The sequence below is a fragment of the Saccostrea cucullata genome, unplaced genomic scaffold (assembly GCF_032062105.1).
Source record: "Saccostrea cucullata isolate Sc308-1 unplaced genomic scaffold, CSIRO_AGI_Scuc_v1 ctg853, whole genome shotgun sequence".
In the NCBI taxonomy this organism is placed as follows: Eukaryota; Metazoa; Mollusca; class Bivalvia; order Ostreida; family Ostreidae; genus Saccostrea; species Saccostrea cuccullata.
The window spans coordinates 178,358-196,691 of NW_026928637.1; the positions used below are offsets into that span (position 1 = coordinate 178,358).

The 18,334-nt window shown below is 34.6% G+C and overlaps 1 protein-coding gene across 1 annotated transcript in view; it reads left to right on the plus strand.

Annotated features, from left to right (window-relative positions):
- Positions 1 to 1,655: 1,655 nt before the first annotated feature.
- The window catches only part of LOC134278246 (plexin-A2-like), a 57,975-nt gene continuing 41,296 nt past the window's right edge, over positions 1,656 to 18,334 (plus strand). The window contains exon 1 of the mRNA XM_062760563.1: positions 1,656 to 1,798. The gene's annotated coding sequence lies outside the window, so the exon portion shown is untranslated. The remainder of the gene's footprint in view (positions 1,799 to 18,334) is intronic.

Genomic DNA, 18,334 nt, shown 5'->3' on the forward strand with positions numbered 1-18,334 from the left:
AGCACAGGCGTCGGAACCAGGGGGGGGGGGCTTAGTCCCCCACTTTTTTTTGCAAAGATAGACATAATAATAGGCATTAATCATTGGATCATTGGGACGTGGGTTTAGCCTCCCTTTCCACAGACACGTTGCAGTTTAGGTCAAAAAAGGGTTGAGTGGTAGTTTTTTCGGATGGGGGGATTGGTCCTGAAGGAAGCCCCCCCCCCCTCTTCGAATATAGGATTTTCGCGTTTGGTCATATTTTCGTTTTATTTTTTTATTTTTTTTTTAATTTATTTATTGATTATTATTTTTTTTTTTTTTTTGGCTTGTCAGGTTTTTTTTGTAGGTCTGAATTTTTTATTTCTTACACTTAGTCCCCGCCCCCTACTTTCAATTTGCTTCCGATGCCAATGATCAGAGAGGTGGGATTAGCTGCCATGGAGGAGTGGGCATCCCCTATGGACTGGGCATATCAGCTGTGTGCTCCTTAATTGTCATGATGCGGAACGAACGGCAAAAATCCGTAACATTTAGGGTGAAAATAATTGGCCCAGAGAGGCATGAAAGGTACATGTTTAGACAAAGGCAATCAATAAGTTGATAAGCAAAAAAAATACAGTAAACTGTGTTAAAAGTAAAATACATGTATACATATCATGTTGTTGTGCTTTATAACTGATGTATTTCAAATTACATTTTTTCACATATTCTTTTATCTCTTTCAAGTCCAATATATCTGCCAGTTTCAATTTTAAGTTTGTGAGAAGATATTCTTAAGACTGGTTATGCCTCTTCTAAAGTTAAAGTTATATAGTAATGTAAATATTCTTCACATAGTATAATCATAATTTCCGAATCAAGTGCCTGTACATAGAACTTACGAAATGATGGCTTAAAACAAGACTGTTGATATTCTTGTTTCATCAACATGTTTGTAAATAACTTGTCACTGAACTTCTTTTAGTTAACATAAATCAATATGCAAATAGTAAAGAATCACGTAAGCGTTTGCGTAGGGCGCTCTCGTTTTCATTTTAAAAATCCTTTTTGTAAGCAAACGTTATAACTGATTGTTACTTTATATTAATAAACTGGTCAGATACCAAACGAGAAATAATATCCCGAAAGAATGTGTATGCAGTGGCACTACTTTCAGGGGGGGGGGTACAGAATATTTGCAAGACAATATAAAACACACTTACCTATAACTGGAGGGCATTGCCTTAAACAAATCCTCTCTAACGCTTTTAACTTTTAGACAATAACTTTTGTCAAGTTAGTTAACATAAATCACAGGTGTGTTTCGCCAATCAAAAACTTTCTACAAAATGTTAATATGTATACTCGGTAGACCTCATTTTTACCCTACAAAATCTCTAGAATCCAGGAGCTTCCGGGGGCTTCTCCCCCTGGACCCCCACCAGGGCTTTGCCCTGGACCCACTGGGGGCCTCAAGGCGGCCCCCAGACCCCTTGCCTACTTTTAGCGCCCCCCCCCTAACTTCAAATCCTGGATCCGCCCCTGGTATGCACCACATAGCATGTTAATACATGAATAATCTTCAGAGTACTTGTGTGTACAATCAGAATGTTTTAACGAAATAATTTTGCAAAATATGTTGAATACATTAATCGAGGCCCGACCTGTCTAAAACTGTAGACCTATCCGACTGGCCCATGTAACTGATGGGCCGAAACGTGTGGCTACCGTGTTTAACAATCACTTCCGGTACACTGCGCAGAAGTTGACTGTTGAGGATCGAGGTGTGTTTTTAGAGAAGAAAATTTGGTTATTGGCACACGCAGAAGGAATGTAGGTAAGTAATGAACAAAGTATTGTTAATATCTCTTTGTTTTTCAGCAATATAAGCGTATAAAGGTTGAGTTATGTAACCTTTAAACTGAAAGTTTGCAAATTGCTCATGATGATGATTGTGTAAAATGAAATGTAAGAAAATGTGATTGTGTTTTAAGACTGTTTTATAAACATCTGCACATGATAAATTGGTGGATTTTGTAGAAGCCTATTTTACACTTTATTTCTTCTCTTTTATGACTGCATATGAAATTTCGAAGGGATCAAATATACTTTCTTCACAATATTCAACTGACTACTTACTTAGACTGTAAATTACAGTGTAATAAACATTTTTCATTTACCGTTGCAAGCTGAGTGTTGTCAGATCCAAATTATTTCGAAACTGATACAGGCTAATACCTGATATTCATTAGATATAAGGTTTTCTCTAGAGATGTATCAATTAATCCCAAGTATCACAATATGCATATCAAAGCAATAATGTATCCCTCTCCGTTTTTTAAAGACCTTTCCATCCTTTACCCCTAATAGTGAATTGATTTTACATTCAACTTACATCTAAAAAGATAGAATTTTTTCAATCATTGAAATCATTATCAATTTTCTTTAGTTACTTAAAAAGTACTGTACAAATGGGAAGGTTAAAGTTTATTTCATAGATCTTTGTTATGTATACGAGTTACCGTATATACTCGCCTATAAGTTGGTCTGCCTATAAGAAGGTTGCATTTTTTGACTTTATTTTTGTGGGATTTGCTTTTGACCCGCTTATAAGTCGGTACAATTTTTTGCCAAAATCAGGTGACAATTTCAAGTAAATCCATTGATATTTCATACATGTTAACCTATTGTGATGAAAAATAGGGAGATTCAGACCTCAAAAGCGGTACCATTGTGCGCATTAATTGTTTTAAGCATGGATTTACAAAGATGTATATTATGTTAAGGCCTAAAATAAAAATAAGTTTGTTTGCAGTTGCCTACCGACCCACTGAAAATGCACCCGACCCAAACTTTTTTTTTAGCCATTTTGTAATTTTTTTTTTTTTTTTCAATTTTTCAGAATATTGAAACTGTTTCTTTTTCAAATTTTGACTTTTGTTTTATCAATCAGTGGTTTATAACAAGTGTTGAGCTTATTCATGGCTAGCAGGTCTATGAAAACCTCTTTTATTTGTTATCTAACAAAAATCCATTTTTTTCAAAAAAAAAAGAAAAAAAAAAAGAATGCCTACCTACCGACCAACTCTAAAAATTATAGGTCGGCAACTGCAAACAAAGGATTTTTTAAGCTTGGCCTGATATGGCCTTAAATGGCTCAAGTATCAATGCTATGAGGTAGATAGAAATGCTTTGAGTTGGCCATAAATTATAAAACATAACTCATGATTTTGCTTTGATTGACTGCTTAACAGCCTTTAGTAGCGCTGTGCGATATTACTGGTTAACCGGTGTATCCCGATTTCGTTCTTCACAATACGTATCGCGGTATTTTTTTGTGAATACCGGTTCGGGTTCGATATGCTATAAATTGTTACAAAAAGAGTTATTTGCCCTTTTCAAGGTAAAATATGGCGGCAAGCAACGTGAAGTTTGATCGGAAACCAGAGACATGGCTGTCGAAACGAAAAGAAGACAACTGTTACATGAAAGCTCTTCATGTTAAAGCAGAATCTGAATATTACAACTTGATTCTTTAAGTTGTGCCACAAAAAAACTTGCTTGCCACTTGCTTACACACAACGCGATTAGGCAGTTGCAATATCAACTCGAGATTACATGTAATTTGAGTTTTTGTTTTCATTTAACATTGATGAAAAGCAAAATTTATTAAAAAATTTATATTGTGATATATTGCAATACAAAATATTATATCGCAATATATCGCGATATGATTTTTCAGCCGCGATACCCAGCACTAGCCTTTAGTAGTGTCATTCTTGTTGATATAGCCTGGAAGCCATCTTCGCTAGCCAAGGGTTTCTGATACGCTCCTCTCCTCATAAACCCTTGGCATACGGTGAAGTCAAAAGACGGGATTGTTTTCCGTCACGTGATCTCGAATCTATCAGGTACGCACAGATTGCGTCATCGCCAGAAATATTAAATCAAAGTTTTTTCAAGAATAATTAAGAAGCAATAATTGAGTTATGTTTATTCATTATTTATAGAACAAATCTGAAGCTTCAATATAGATTCTTAGTCACATATTTAGAAGATATTGGATGACACCATGGCTATTCATAGAATTGAATGTTATCTTACGGATCGTTGTTTTCTTGCGTTTTTCATTTCCGAGATTAAAGAGTGAGGATGTATCCCGAATGCAAATATCGTCATTTACAAAAAACAATTGCTGATTGGTCGACCTGGGTTTATTGAAATCCAATCAGAACTCTGGAAAAAAATCTCGATTTCTATGAACATCGTAGGCCAAGGGTTTATGAGGAGAGTAGCGTATCAGAAACCCTTGGCTAGCGAAGATGCCTGGAAGCAATAATTCTGAATGTTCATTCAGCTCACAAACACAGCAGATGATGACATTGTTAAATCCAGATCTAGGGGGTGGGACGATATACCGATACACCGATACATACCGATATTTTCCTCCAAGATACGGTTTACGATACAAGCATTCAAATATCGGTATGAAACGATACACGAACGACCTATCCAAAAATTGAAAATGAAAGTTTTGTCCTTGGAAAATGGCGGCTTGTACGAAGCGAAGAGATGATGTTGATATTGAAAACACACTTTAGAGCTAATAAGTCTTTGGTTAGGGTAAAACGTTTTCACTTTTAAGCAGACTCAGAAGATTGGACAAGAAAAGATCAGTATGAAATGCGTGCTATACACAGAAAATATCGTTTCCAGAACATTTGATATTATTAATTGTTAGTCCATCTCGTACTTTTTTGTTGTAATCTCAACTTGGCTACAGACTTTCAGCAATGAATTAATAATAATGTAAATATGCTCGATGTTTTTCAAATGAATTTTTAGTCAGTGTTCTCTGATGAACTATACAACTATTTGTAAACAACTTCTGAATAGTAATTTGGTAATAATAATATATACATGTATTATTCTTTTTGTAAAAGTTTTAGTCAATGAAATTGATAAACTTCAAGTATTAATTTCAAAGAAAACATTATTTGATATAGAATAATTTGCTGATTTAATTTCAAGACAAAAAAGGAAATAAAATACTAATTCTTTTGAATAGTTTTATAACTTGTCATAATATCGAGATACGTATCATATCGTGCCAATATATCGAGATACGTATCGTATCGCAAGATGTGTGTATCGTCCCACCCCTATCCAGATCTAAACCTTGTTCCTATCTTTCGTTAAATAAACTGAATTTCCCGCGATTATCGAAAACGAAAGTAGAGATGCAATATAACTCATGCCTCATGGCTTTGTCAATCAAGTGATTTCTTTTGACATTACTGATAGGATGCATTGCACCAAAGTGTTTCTTTTTACTCTTACTTGAATCAAACATTCCCATAGGCGTAAAGCAACACCTCGTTCCATTGGCTGACCTTTTTAAAGCTGATTGTCTGGGGCGGAGTCAAATTAAAGACACAAAGCACATGCAAGTTCTCTGTAAACTTTAATTTGTACTTCATCACAAAAAGCTAAACCGATTCATTCAAATCATATTGGCTCCGCCTACTACGATTTAATTGGATGGTGATTGTATTTTCCTTTGTGGTATACTTAGTAACCCATTGTCAAGTATATGTTATTTGGGTTTTAACTTACGAGCGATCAGAAAGAAAGCCAATAAACATTTTTTTTAAAGAATGGAGCAAAGAAGAGCTCAGATTCTCACGTAATGTGAAAAGAAACACAATGGCGCCAAGGGTAATAAAAATGCAATATCATTCTGTGCTTTTTTAGACGATGTCAAACGTTTCATCCATTTCTAGAATGTTATATCTTCTTTTTCTTGGCATTGATTAGGACAACATTTATCATAACTATTGTAATCACTGAGTTTTGTGGTGTTGTCGTTGTCAAAAACGTGCTTGAAATCTATGTATACATCGATACTAAAAAAGCATTTGTAAGCTTCCGGGTCAAATCAAGCAATATCTAATGAAATTTTATCTTGAGTGGCTTCAAAATGGATACCCAAGCTAACCAAAAATGCTTTTATAGAAAAGCGGTAGATTTACGGATAAAAGCAGTAGGCGGGAGATGGATTGAAAAAGCGGTAGACTCCCGCATAAATATGCAAGTTTCGAGATTATCTCCCGTGGTGCGCTCTTTCGTTGAGGAGGGGAATTTCGTTGCCGCGTAAACAAACAGGTGGGACAGATATTTGTTTGTTGTGTGTGTTGGATACATTACATCATCGATATACCGGTTTATCATAAATACACGATTGTCAAGATGTACTCTACAACTTGAGAATACCGGAATTAAGGTAAAGGCATCATTTTTTAAAGCAAAAAAATCGAAACAAAAAAGAAAATATCAGTGGAGATGAGACTTTTCGGACGAGGGAAGAGATATGGACCTCTAATAAATAAGGTACACATGCATCTGATCATTGCACGTCGGGAATCTAAATGACATATTGATTCTTTTTTTTATTATGCCTTAAAAAAATACTAACTTTTTAGAAAATGTACGTACAATCAAGAAAATTGGTTACTCTTTATAAAGACTACGACGTTTCTTTTGTTTTCAAGTACCCGAAAATTGATAGTAGATTTGTAAGTATGCATTGTTGAGCTTGATAAAATCATCAAATGCATCACTGCTTAACATTATTATCTTTCTATAACATTTAATAAATTTTAAAAGCCATAAATATCGTTCTTTTATTTATGCACCTTATGTATACAGAGACAACCTGTCCCACCTCCATGCTGAAATGGGTACTTTTTGCGCCTCTATCGTAGGAGAGTTACAATCTCGAAACTCGCGTATTGGTAGAGTTAACTATATGAATGTTAAATGCTCACATACGATACAAATAAAATTATTAAGATGTGTAAATACTTGTACTTTATGTATAATCTAAGAATACATAAATTATCATATATATGTATATCCAGACATTTAAAATTGTTGGTTCCGAAAGGCATTTAAAATACTACATTTTAGTGTCCAGAAATATACCAATCTCTTTACAACTCGCCTATAAGTCGGACATAAAGTTTAAGAATTTAAAAAAATGTGTCACATGTGGAGTGTGAGGTCCTGATTAATATGGCATAGAAGAGATTTTTACATGGCATTTTTCTCATAGTTAGTGCTGTGCAATATTACTGGTTAACCGTTGTATCCCGATTTTGCTCTTCACAATACGTATTGTGGTATTTTTTGTGAATACCGATTTGGGTTCGATATGCTAAAAATTGTTAATAAAGAGTTATTTGCCCTTTTCAAGGTAAAATATGGCGGTAAGCAACGTGAAGTGTGATCAGAAACCAGAGACATAAATCTCTGTCAGAAACAAAAAAGACAACTGTTACATGAAACCCCTTCATGTTAAAGCCGAATCTGAATATTACAACTTATTCTTAAAGTTGTGCCACAAAAAACTTAGCTTGCCACTTGCACCTACACAACGCGATCAGGCAATTGCTACATAAACTCGAGAATACATGTAATTTGAGTTTGTGTTTTCATTTAGCATTGATGAAAAGCAAAACTTATTAAAAATTTTATATTGTGATATATATTGCAATACAAAATATAATATTGCAGTATATCGCGATTCAGTCGCGATACCCAGCACTACTCATATTTACTTGTTCCTGTCGCTAGAGGACACTACGTCTTTGTAAATTTAATATATAGGAAATTGTCTCAATTAATATATAATATAATTTTACAAAGCATCTTTGGGTGAAGGGGAGTTTAAATCGTTAAAATGAAGGGCCAAGTCCCCTCACAAGGGTAGATAATCAGGAAAAGACAAAAATAAGATGGGGTCATTTAAAAATCTTTTTTCTGAAAAAACACTGGGCCAGAAAAGCTGAAACTTATGTTGAAGCATCCTGGGGTAATATAGACTCTAAATTCTTCAAACCATGTCCCGCAGGAGAAGGGCAGGACCACAATAGGGAATCCACTTTTTACATTGAGATAGATAGGAAAAATCTTTAAAAGTCTTCTTCTGAAGAACCACTGGGCCAGAAAAGCTGAAACTCATGTTTAAGCATTCTTGGGTAGTGTAGATTCTAAATTATTCAGACCATGACCCTTGGGGTAGGGCGGGGTGGCAATAGGGAATCCAAGTTTTACATTGAAATATTTAGGAAAATTCTTTAAATGGTTTAAAAATCTTCTAAAGAAGAACCACTGGGCCAGAAGAGCTAAAACTTATGTGGAAGCATCCTTGGGTAGTGTAGATTCAAAATTGTTCAAATTATCATCTCTGAGGGTAGGATGGGGCCACAATATAGAATCGAAGTATTACTTTGAAATATTTATGAAATATCTTTAAAAATCTTCTTCAATCTAAGAACCACTGGGTCAGAAAAGCTGAAACTCATGTGGAAGCATTCTTGGGTAGTGTAGATTCTATATTGTTCAAATCATGACCTCGGGGGGTTGGACAGGGCTGAAATAGAGATTACAAGTTTTACATTGAAATATATAGGAATAAATCATCTAAGGAACCACTGGGCTAAAAAAGCTGAAACTTATGTGGAAGCATCCCAGGGTAGTATAGATTCTTAATTATCTAAATTATCTAAATCAAGACCCCTGGGGGAGGGTGTGTCACAATAGGTATTATCGGCCGGGGGGGGGGGGGTTCTAATAAAGAACAGCATGGCCAAATTTACTCAGGTGAGCGATGTGGCCCATGGGCCTCCTGTTATGATGTCAGGGCTAGTAAAAATTACTGAAACTAGCCTGACTGATCTAGTATTCATAAAAGTTAATGTAAAATCCTGCCATGTGAACAGTGTTTTCCCTTTATTTCAAAGTAAAGGGTTAGAGATCAGTTGTAACTCACAAGGGGCTGAGGTATATGAACAAAATTTCTGTGGACCTAAAAACAAAGTTTTATTTCAAAGGGGCATTTTTGTCAATTAAAGTGGTCAATTTGGCCGGTAGCCGGTTCATAGGGAAAACACTGGTGATGGTATTTATTTTTGTAAGAATCTGATATCAACTTCCTGTAATTGATGTATCTACCCATAACTGAATTTTGTGTATGTATAATAAATGTCATGATGATAGTGTGTATTCACAACAGAATTGGGTATTACTAGTGAGCATTGGCTCAAAGACTTCTTGTTTATAGCTCCACTGGTCAGAGACCAGAAGAGCATATGCGATTGTTAGCTGTCCGTTGTCTGTCAGGGCTCAACATTAATGCTTGTCCGGTACCAGTGAAAAAAATTACAGACAAGTGAATTTTGCTTGGCACTTGTCCGATTGGACAAGTGATTTTTTATGTAAAGAAGTCCTTAAATAATTATAATAATAAAAAAAACAACTATTGAAAAGTTTATCGAATAAAAACAGAAGGAGTTCATAAACCCAAATTTCGATCCTGATATCAATCGTTATGTAAGTTCATACTTGATCAGGATCGATGTTCACTAAATGCATCCATACTATTGCATGGCATGGATCTTACGACGTCTGCAGGTTTGGAATATATTTCATGTATTGAATTGATTGAATTACAGATTCACTTGCAAACATTTATGTTGTTGTCAGGACATGAAGTCAAGATAAAATTTTGTTTTATATGTGTTTGTATTATTTATCAATAACAACACTAATAAATCAAGCACGTTTAATTTTTTGATTTAAGTACAATGTAATTGTTTTCAAGTTGACAGAATAAGATATTCATTGAAAAATTTTCGGACAAGCGAAGTTGAAGTTCGGACAAGTAAATATCTTGGTCACTTGTCCGAATGGACAAGTAGGAAAAAAAGTTAATGTCGAGCCCTGTCTGTCTAGCTGTCTGTAAACAATTTTTCAAACTGCTACTCCTCCTATAATTTAGGTCTGATTTCAATATAACTTGGCGCATAAGTAGACTACACAAAGATGCATAATTCTGTGTATCAGTTTTTGATTTTGATGAACAGTGGTTTCTTGATTTCCATGATCTGTGTTGCATGGTTACTAAAAATTGAAATTTCTGTAAAAACTTTCAAAATGGCACTCCTCCTACAGTTATGATTTGAATCAATATAACTTGAGGTATGTCCAGTGCACGATGTTTTTTCAATATTGTCAACATCGCCGTAAAAATAAAGTGCTCTTAATACCATACATATTTAACATGACAATAATACCTTTCTTTGTCTCTCTATATATTACATTGTTTAAAAATATAACGTGAACATCTTGTTAACATTGCCTTCCCCTTTTCTGTTGTTTACATCGTTCACATCGTCAACATTGCAATGTTGGTCGATATTGAGTCGACATCGAGTCAACATTGCCCTTCTTATTTATCTTGTTTACATCGTTCACATCGTCGACATCGCAATGTTGGTCGATATCGAGTCAACGTCGTGTCAACATTGCCCTTCTTATTTTTCTTGCTTACATCGTTCACATCGTCGACATTGCAATGTTGGTCGATATCGAGTCAACATTGCCCTTCTTATTTATCTTGTTTACATCGTTCACATCGTCGACATCGCAATGTTGGTCGATATCGAGTCGACGTCGTGTCAACATTGCCCTTCTAATTTTTCTTGTTTACATCGTCGACATTGCAATGTTTGTCGATATTGAGTCGACATCGTGTCAACATTGCCTTTTTCAAAATCTTGTTTATATTGTTCACATCGTCGACATCGCAATGTTGGAAAATATCGAGTCGACATCGTGTCAACATTGCCCTTTTTAGCTCACCTGAGCTGAAAGCTCAAGTGAGCTTTTCTGATCACCCGGTGTCCGTCGTCCGTCCGTCCGTCTGTCTGTCCGTCCGTCCGTCCGTGTAAACTTTTCACATTTTCAACTTCTTCTGAAGAACCACTGGGCCAATTTTTACCAAACTTGGTACAAAGCATCCTTGGGTAAAGGGGAATTTAAATTGTTAAAATCAAGGGCCAAGACCCCTTCCAAGGGGAGATAATCAAGAAAATACGAAAATAGGGTGGGGTCATTAAAAAATCTTCTTCTCAAGAACCACTGGGCCAGAAAAGCTGAAATTTATGTGGAAACATCCTGGGGTAGTGTAGATATTAAATTGTTAAAATCATGACCCCCGGGGGTAGGGCGGGGCCACAATAGGGAATCCAAGTTTTACATAGAAATATATAGAACAAATCTTTAAAAATCTTCTTCTCAAGAACACTGGGCCAGAAAAGCTGAAACTTATGTGGAAGCATCCTTGGGTAGTGTAGATATTAAATTGTAAAAATCATGACCCCCGGGGGTAGGGCGGGGCCACAATAGGGAATCAAAGTTTAACCAAAAAAAATATATAGAATAAATCTTTAAAAATCTTCTTCTCAAGAACCACTGGGCCAGGAAAGCTGAAACTTATGTGGGAGCATCCTTGGGTAGTGTAGATATTAAATTGTTAAAATCATGATCCCTGGGGGTCGGGGTAGGGAATCCAAATTTTACATAGAAATATATATCCTATTAGAACAAATCTTTTAAAAATCTTCTTCTCAAGAACCACTGGGCCAATTTTAACCAAACTTGGTACAAAGCATTCTTGGGTAAAGGGGAATTTAAATTGTTAAAATCAAGGGCCAAGACCCCTTCCAAGGGGAGTCAAGAAAATCGAAAATACATTAAAAAATCAAGAACCACTGAAAAGCTGAAATTTATTGGAAACATCCTGGGGTAGTGTAGATATTAAATTGTTAAAATCATGACCCCCGGGGGTGTAGGGAATCCAAGTTTTACATAGAAATATATGGAACAAATCTTTAAAAATCTTCTTCTCAAGAACCACTTGGCCAGGAAAGCTGAAACTTATGTGGAAGCATCCTTGGGTAGTGTAGATATAAAATTGTAAAAATCATGACCCCCGGGTGTAGGGCGGGGCCACAATAGGGAATCCAAGTTTAACCTAGAAATATATAGAACAAATCTTTAAAAATCTTCTTCTCAAGAACCACTTGGCCAGGAAAGCTGAAACTTATGTAGAAGCATCCTTGGGTAGTGTAGATATTAAATTGTAAAAATCATGACCCCCGGGGGTAGGGCGGGGCCACAATAGGGAATCCAAGTTTTACATAGAAATATATAGAACAAATCTTTAAAAATCTTCTTTCAAGAACCACTTTTATGTGGAAGCATCCTTGGGAAGTGTAGATATTAAATTGTAAAAATCATGACCCCCGGGGGTAGGGCGGGGCCACAATAGGGAATCAAAGTTTAACCAAAAAAAATATATAGAATAAATCTTTAAAAATCTTCTTCTCAAGAACCACTGGGCCAGGAAAGCTGAAACTTATGTGGGAGCATCCTTGGGTAGTGTAGATATTAAATTGTTAAAATCATGATCCCCGGGGGTAGGGCGGGGCCACAATAGGGAATCCAAATTTTACATAGAAATATATATCCTATTAGAACAAATCTTTTAAAAATCTTCTTCTCAAGAACCACTGGGCCAATTTTAACCAAACTTGGTACAAAGCATTCTTGGGTAAAGGGGAATTTAAATTGTTAAAATCAAGGGCCAAGACCCCTTTAATCAAGAAAATACGAAAATAGGGTGGGGTCATTAAAAAATCTTCTTCTCAAGAACCACTGGGCCAGAAAAGCTGAAATTTATGTGGAAACATCCTGGGGTAGTGTAGATATTAAATTGTTAAAATCATGAAGGGCGGGGCCACAATAGGGAATCCAAGTTTTACATAGAAATATATAGAACAAATCTTTAAAAATCTTCTTCTCAAGAACCACTTGGCCAGGAAAGCTGAAACTTATGTGGAAGCATCCTTGGGTAGTGTAGATATAAAATTGTAAAAATCATGATAGGGCGGGGCCACAATAGGGAATCCAAGTTTAACCTAGAAATATATAGAACAAATCTTTAAAAATCTTCTTCTCAAGAACCACTGGGCCAGGAAAGCTGAAACTTATGTGGAAGCATCCTTGAGTAGTGTAGATATTAATTGTAAAAATCATGACCCCCGGGGGTAAGGCGGGGTTACAATATGGAATCCAAGTTTTACATAGAAATATATAGAACAAATCTTTAAAAATCTTCTTCTCAAGAACCACTGCTGAAACTTATGTGGAAGCATCCTTGGGTAGTGTAGATATTAAATTGTAAAAATCATCAATAGGGAATCAAGGTTTAACCAAAAAAAATATATAGAATAAATCTTTAAAAATCTTCTTCTCAAGAACCACTGGGCCAGGAAAGCTGAAACTTATGTGGGAGCATCCTTGGGTAGTGTAGATATTAAATTATTAAAATCATGACCCCCGGGGGTAGGGCGGGGCCACAATAGGGAATCCAAATTTTACGTAGAAATATATATCCTATTAGAACAAATCTTTTAAAAATCTTCTTCTCAAGAACCACTGGGCCAGGAAAGCTGAAACTTATTTGGAAGCATCCTTGGGTAGTGTAGATGTTAAATTGTTAAAATCATGACGAGGTTAGGGCGGGGCCACAATAGGGAATCCAAGTTTTACATAGAAATATATAGAACAAATCTTTGAAAATCTTCTTCTCAAGAACCACTTGGCCAGGAAAGCTGAAACTTATGTGGAAGCATCCTTTGGTAGTGTAAATATTAAATTGTTAAAATCATGACCCCCGGGGGTAGGGAGGGGCCACAATAGGGAATCCAAGTTTTACATAGAGTTTATTGAACAAATCTTTGAAAATCTTCTTTTCAAGAATCACTAGGCCAGGAAAGCTGAAACTTATGTGGAAGCATCCTTGAGTGTAGATTTTTAAATTGTTAAAATCATGACCCTCGGGCATAGGGCGGGGCCACAATGGGGAAATAGAAATATATATAGAACAAATCTTTTAAAAAAATCTGCATCACCCAAGTTACTCAGGTGAGCGATGTGGCCCATGGGCCTCTTGTTCAAAATCTTGTTTACATTGTTCATATCGTCGACATCGCTATGTGGGTCGGTAACTGAGTTGATGTTATGTGAACATTGCATTCTTCTTATTTTTTTGTTTATAAACTTAGTATCTGTGTTGGCCTATATCGAGTCGTCATCATGTCAACATTAAGTTTCCTTTTTTGTTTTTTTTATCTTGGTAAAATTATTGAAAACGCATTAAACGCATAAAATCAAGTTGAGTTCATATTGATAAGGCAATATATGTTTACTTTTTGCACATCGTCATCCACATCAAGTGTTAAAGTATGAAGCATAACAATGTAGACGTACAGTACATGCAAAATAGTTTTAACAGTAATTACATTGCGTTGCCAATATACAATGTAGAAATAAAAGCAATGTAGACAATGTAAACGCGATATCGTATCAATGTTTACATTGCGATGTCGACAATGTTGTCATGTAGAAATGATAACAGTGTAGACGATGTAAACGCGATATCGTATCAACATTGCGATGTCGACGTCGACAATGTCGTCATGTAGAAATAATAACAATGTAGACGATGTAAACGCGATATCGTATCAACATTGTTTACATTGCAATGTCGACGTTGACGATGTCGTCACGTAGAAACAATTACAATGTAGACGATGTAAACACGATATCATATCAACATTGGTAACATTACGATGTCGACGTGGACAATGTTGTTATGTAAACACAATAATAATGTAGACGATGTATTCACGATATTGTATCAACATTGTTTACATTGCGATGTCGACAATATCGAATTGATTATGGGAACTGGACATGAATGTATAACTTGGCACACAAGTAGTTAACCTACAGTTAGATACATAATTCTGTATATTGGTTTCTGATTTCAATTGATGTTGCCATCAATAATTGGTAAATTATATAAATAACTAGCTTCAGAACTTTAAGTGTTTTTTGACGTGACAGCAGAGCTGATAATTTTTGGAAAAAAATTTAGAGACATGTCAATTATTTTCCATGAACTGTTATTAGAGTCTACATAATATGTCATACATTGCAAAAGAAATTCTGTTTCAAGAATTGAATATTTCAATTTTTTTTGATGAATTTATTTTGAATTAAAAATGTAAGCTTACTTGTTTTAGGGTCAGTTGGTGCGTTTGCCAATCCATGCCTTTGGAGGCATTTTGAGTGAACGTTTGGTTATATGCAAAAGTAGTAACTACTGCAGTACAATTTTTTTCAAGATTAATAGTTTTTTTAAAAATCAAAATAACAAAGAATTTATCTTTAATACGTTGATTATCAGATTATTACAAATGCAGTAAATGACGTTCAATGTTTATTATGCCTTAAAAAAGATTCAAATGCAATTTACTGCAGTATTTCAATCATATAAATAATATTTACTGGTCTAAATTCATGAAGTAAGCTGTCTGAAAACAGTTTACTAAACATTTGTAATGCAGATGCCTATAATCTTAATTTTCCTTTAAATTTTGCTTATTTTGACCTTAAGCTGACATTAAGTCAAAATTATTTTATTGAATTACCGTACAATCCCTATTAACCGCCCCGGGCGCTTAGAAAATTGCGAAAAGGGGGCGGTTATTTTGGTATTCTCTTCCTAAGATTTAATGTCATATTTTAATTTCAAAAAATCTTTTGAAAAAAAATAATAAATTCAAAGAAAACACTAAGATATGTCTAACTTTACTTTAAGCGAAGATAATCCATCCATATTATGCTAAATGATTCATTTTCCACCAAGAAATTGGATTATAGAAAGTTTCATTTTCACTTTCTTCAAATCTTGGCAGACTCGATACGATTCTAGATGATTTTAATCACTGTACAGGGGGCCGTTATTTCCTGACAATTAAAAAAGACCTAGAGGGGCACTTATACGGGCAGGGGCGGTTAATAGGGATTATACAGTATCTGTAATGGCAATTCTCTTTCCAAATATTACAATGTATGACTAGTACATTTTAAACAAGAATTTCTATGCAGCTGCAGAAATAAGGAGACAGACTAAACATGCTAAAAATAGTGTGATGACAATTATTCTTTGTGTGTTATGTGAGGGGGGTATTTTAATTTTAACACTAAATTTTTCTTGTTGATATTAGAAAGTTTTGGCCTGGGAATTGTGGAGCATGATTTAGTTATTTTTAATTGTTAAAATTTTAATAACAATACTGAATGATCATATGTGTAAAGACTAAAGAATTACTTTTAAATATTGACTACTCAAGAAACCTTGGGATGTGAGAAGCCCCAGTAAGAGGGAGGCTATCTGTGTGGGGATTGCTGTAGATTTATCTTTATCTTATCTAGGCAAGTTAGGATAGCATTTTAGAAACTGATGCATGCTGTGTAGAGCTTCATCCATTGCTTTCTACATTAACATCTATGTAGAAGTAAACAATGTCAAAGTTTTGATGAAGAATTACTAAAAGCAAGAACCTCACTGACTATCAGATTTCCTACTCGGATTTGATTTTTTACAAATTAAAAATTAAAAAAAACCAGTTTCATGATTCTCTTATTCATTCTAAAAGGTCTAGTTTTACCAAATCTGTTAAAAATTGGATCCCTTGATTTGTTTATAACTACAGAAGAAATACCGTTATAAAAGATTTAGATCTACATATATTTGGAAAAAATCCTTTTCATTAATAGATGTTGATATACTGATCATGCTGATGGACAAATTTCTTTTGAGTAGCTGATGTATATTTTGTAGGGATGGGTATCGATATCACGCAAATTATCATGCAAGCCAATTGATTGATCACATCATGAAATCGAAAAATTAGACAGTTATTCCTTAAATATATAGAATATTTGTCCAGAAAGACTTCATTTGACAAAGTTGGTTAGCTTTTTTTCTTGAGATTTTGCAGAAGGAAAAAAAAATTATTTGAATTACCAGTGATATTATTATAGTATTTGTATTAAATGATTAGATTTATATACGAGGGGTGTTAGAAAAGTTCGCGGACAAGTTCTATAGTAAGCACGCTATTTCCAAGAAACCGGTCAAACTTTCCAGATAAAATTTTAACCTATTTTCCAATAAATATACAAAAATTTAGTGCTCTCCAGTGATCATTGAAAAATATACAGCTATTTTAGTTTTATAAAACGTGCCTCACGGAGCATGCTACATTTTGGCACGTTTACATCACAATTACTCTTTATAAAAATTAAAATTTGCACAATTGTAGCGGAAAGAGATTTATGATATTTTACCTGTCGCTAGAGTGTTCATGAAACGTCACTGGGAGAAATTTTAAATTAAACTGGAGGGTATATGACTGTTTTATAGCCATTTATAAATGATCATCGCGTAAAAACACAGCCAAAAATCGGAACGTCATTGAACGTCATGGAGCACTGCACTACGTAAAAATTATGTGTGCAGACAGGAAAATGTCTAAAAGGAGACTAAAATGTTCAAGATACTGCCGGGAATTTCCTAGACATACATAAGACATTTTTTTCAAATGGCTGTAGCTTTATTAGAATGGAAGAATAAACATTTTGAATGATTAACTCCATCGATACCTCAACACCCCCTTATTACCACATGGACTTTGCGTCTATATGGTTTTGCATAGTTTTCATACCTGATCGATTAACTGCATAGATTTTTTAAAAAGATCTCGATAATATACGAATCAGTACATAGGACATTATAGTAGAAAAATTGATGTCTTGATATAGATATTCAATTTTAAAGTAGAAAAAAAGATAGGAAAAATCTGAAGAATTGAAAGATTTACAGAACTGGACAAAGTTTAATGGGTTAAAATGTGGTTGTCACGTCGCCATACGTCAAGTGATTGCTCCGTGAATCCTATGACCTAATAGTAAAAATCGTTGTAAATTTTCAAAGTTTTAGTAAATGGACCTGATTTTTTACATACTAATAAACAAAATGTAGGAATTTATTCAGACATAGGTCATACTTCACAGTACATAATAGATTTTCCGTAAATCAATGTGTCCGCGAACTTTTCTAACAACCCTCGTATTATATTTCAACATAAGGGAAACTATTAATAAAGTAATGTCAGTACAATAGTAAACTGTATACAGACATTGCAGTTAAAGATATTACAAAATTCAAAGGTTCAAAGGGCAAGATACGCTAAGACCCCTTCAGAGTATCATAGTTTAAAGTGTGTTCTGATTTTTACATCAAATAAGGGGCCTGATCTGGCCATATAAAACCATTAGAGTTGTAACAATACAGTGAAATATTGATCAAATTTATCATGTGTTTTAACGATGCACATATCGTATTGCATTCCGGAATCGTGATACCGGAAGTGGTTTTGACCATACAATAGAATTTTTTCAACTTTAAACAAAATGGCATCCAAAACAAGCATGATGGAATTTCTTTAGTAAAAAGTGATCAAATTATAAAAGTGTTCTTTTCCAAAATGTGAAGTAAATAAACTAAATTGCTATTTTACTCAAGAAGTTATACTGTTATACCAATTACACA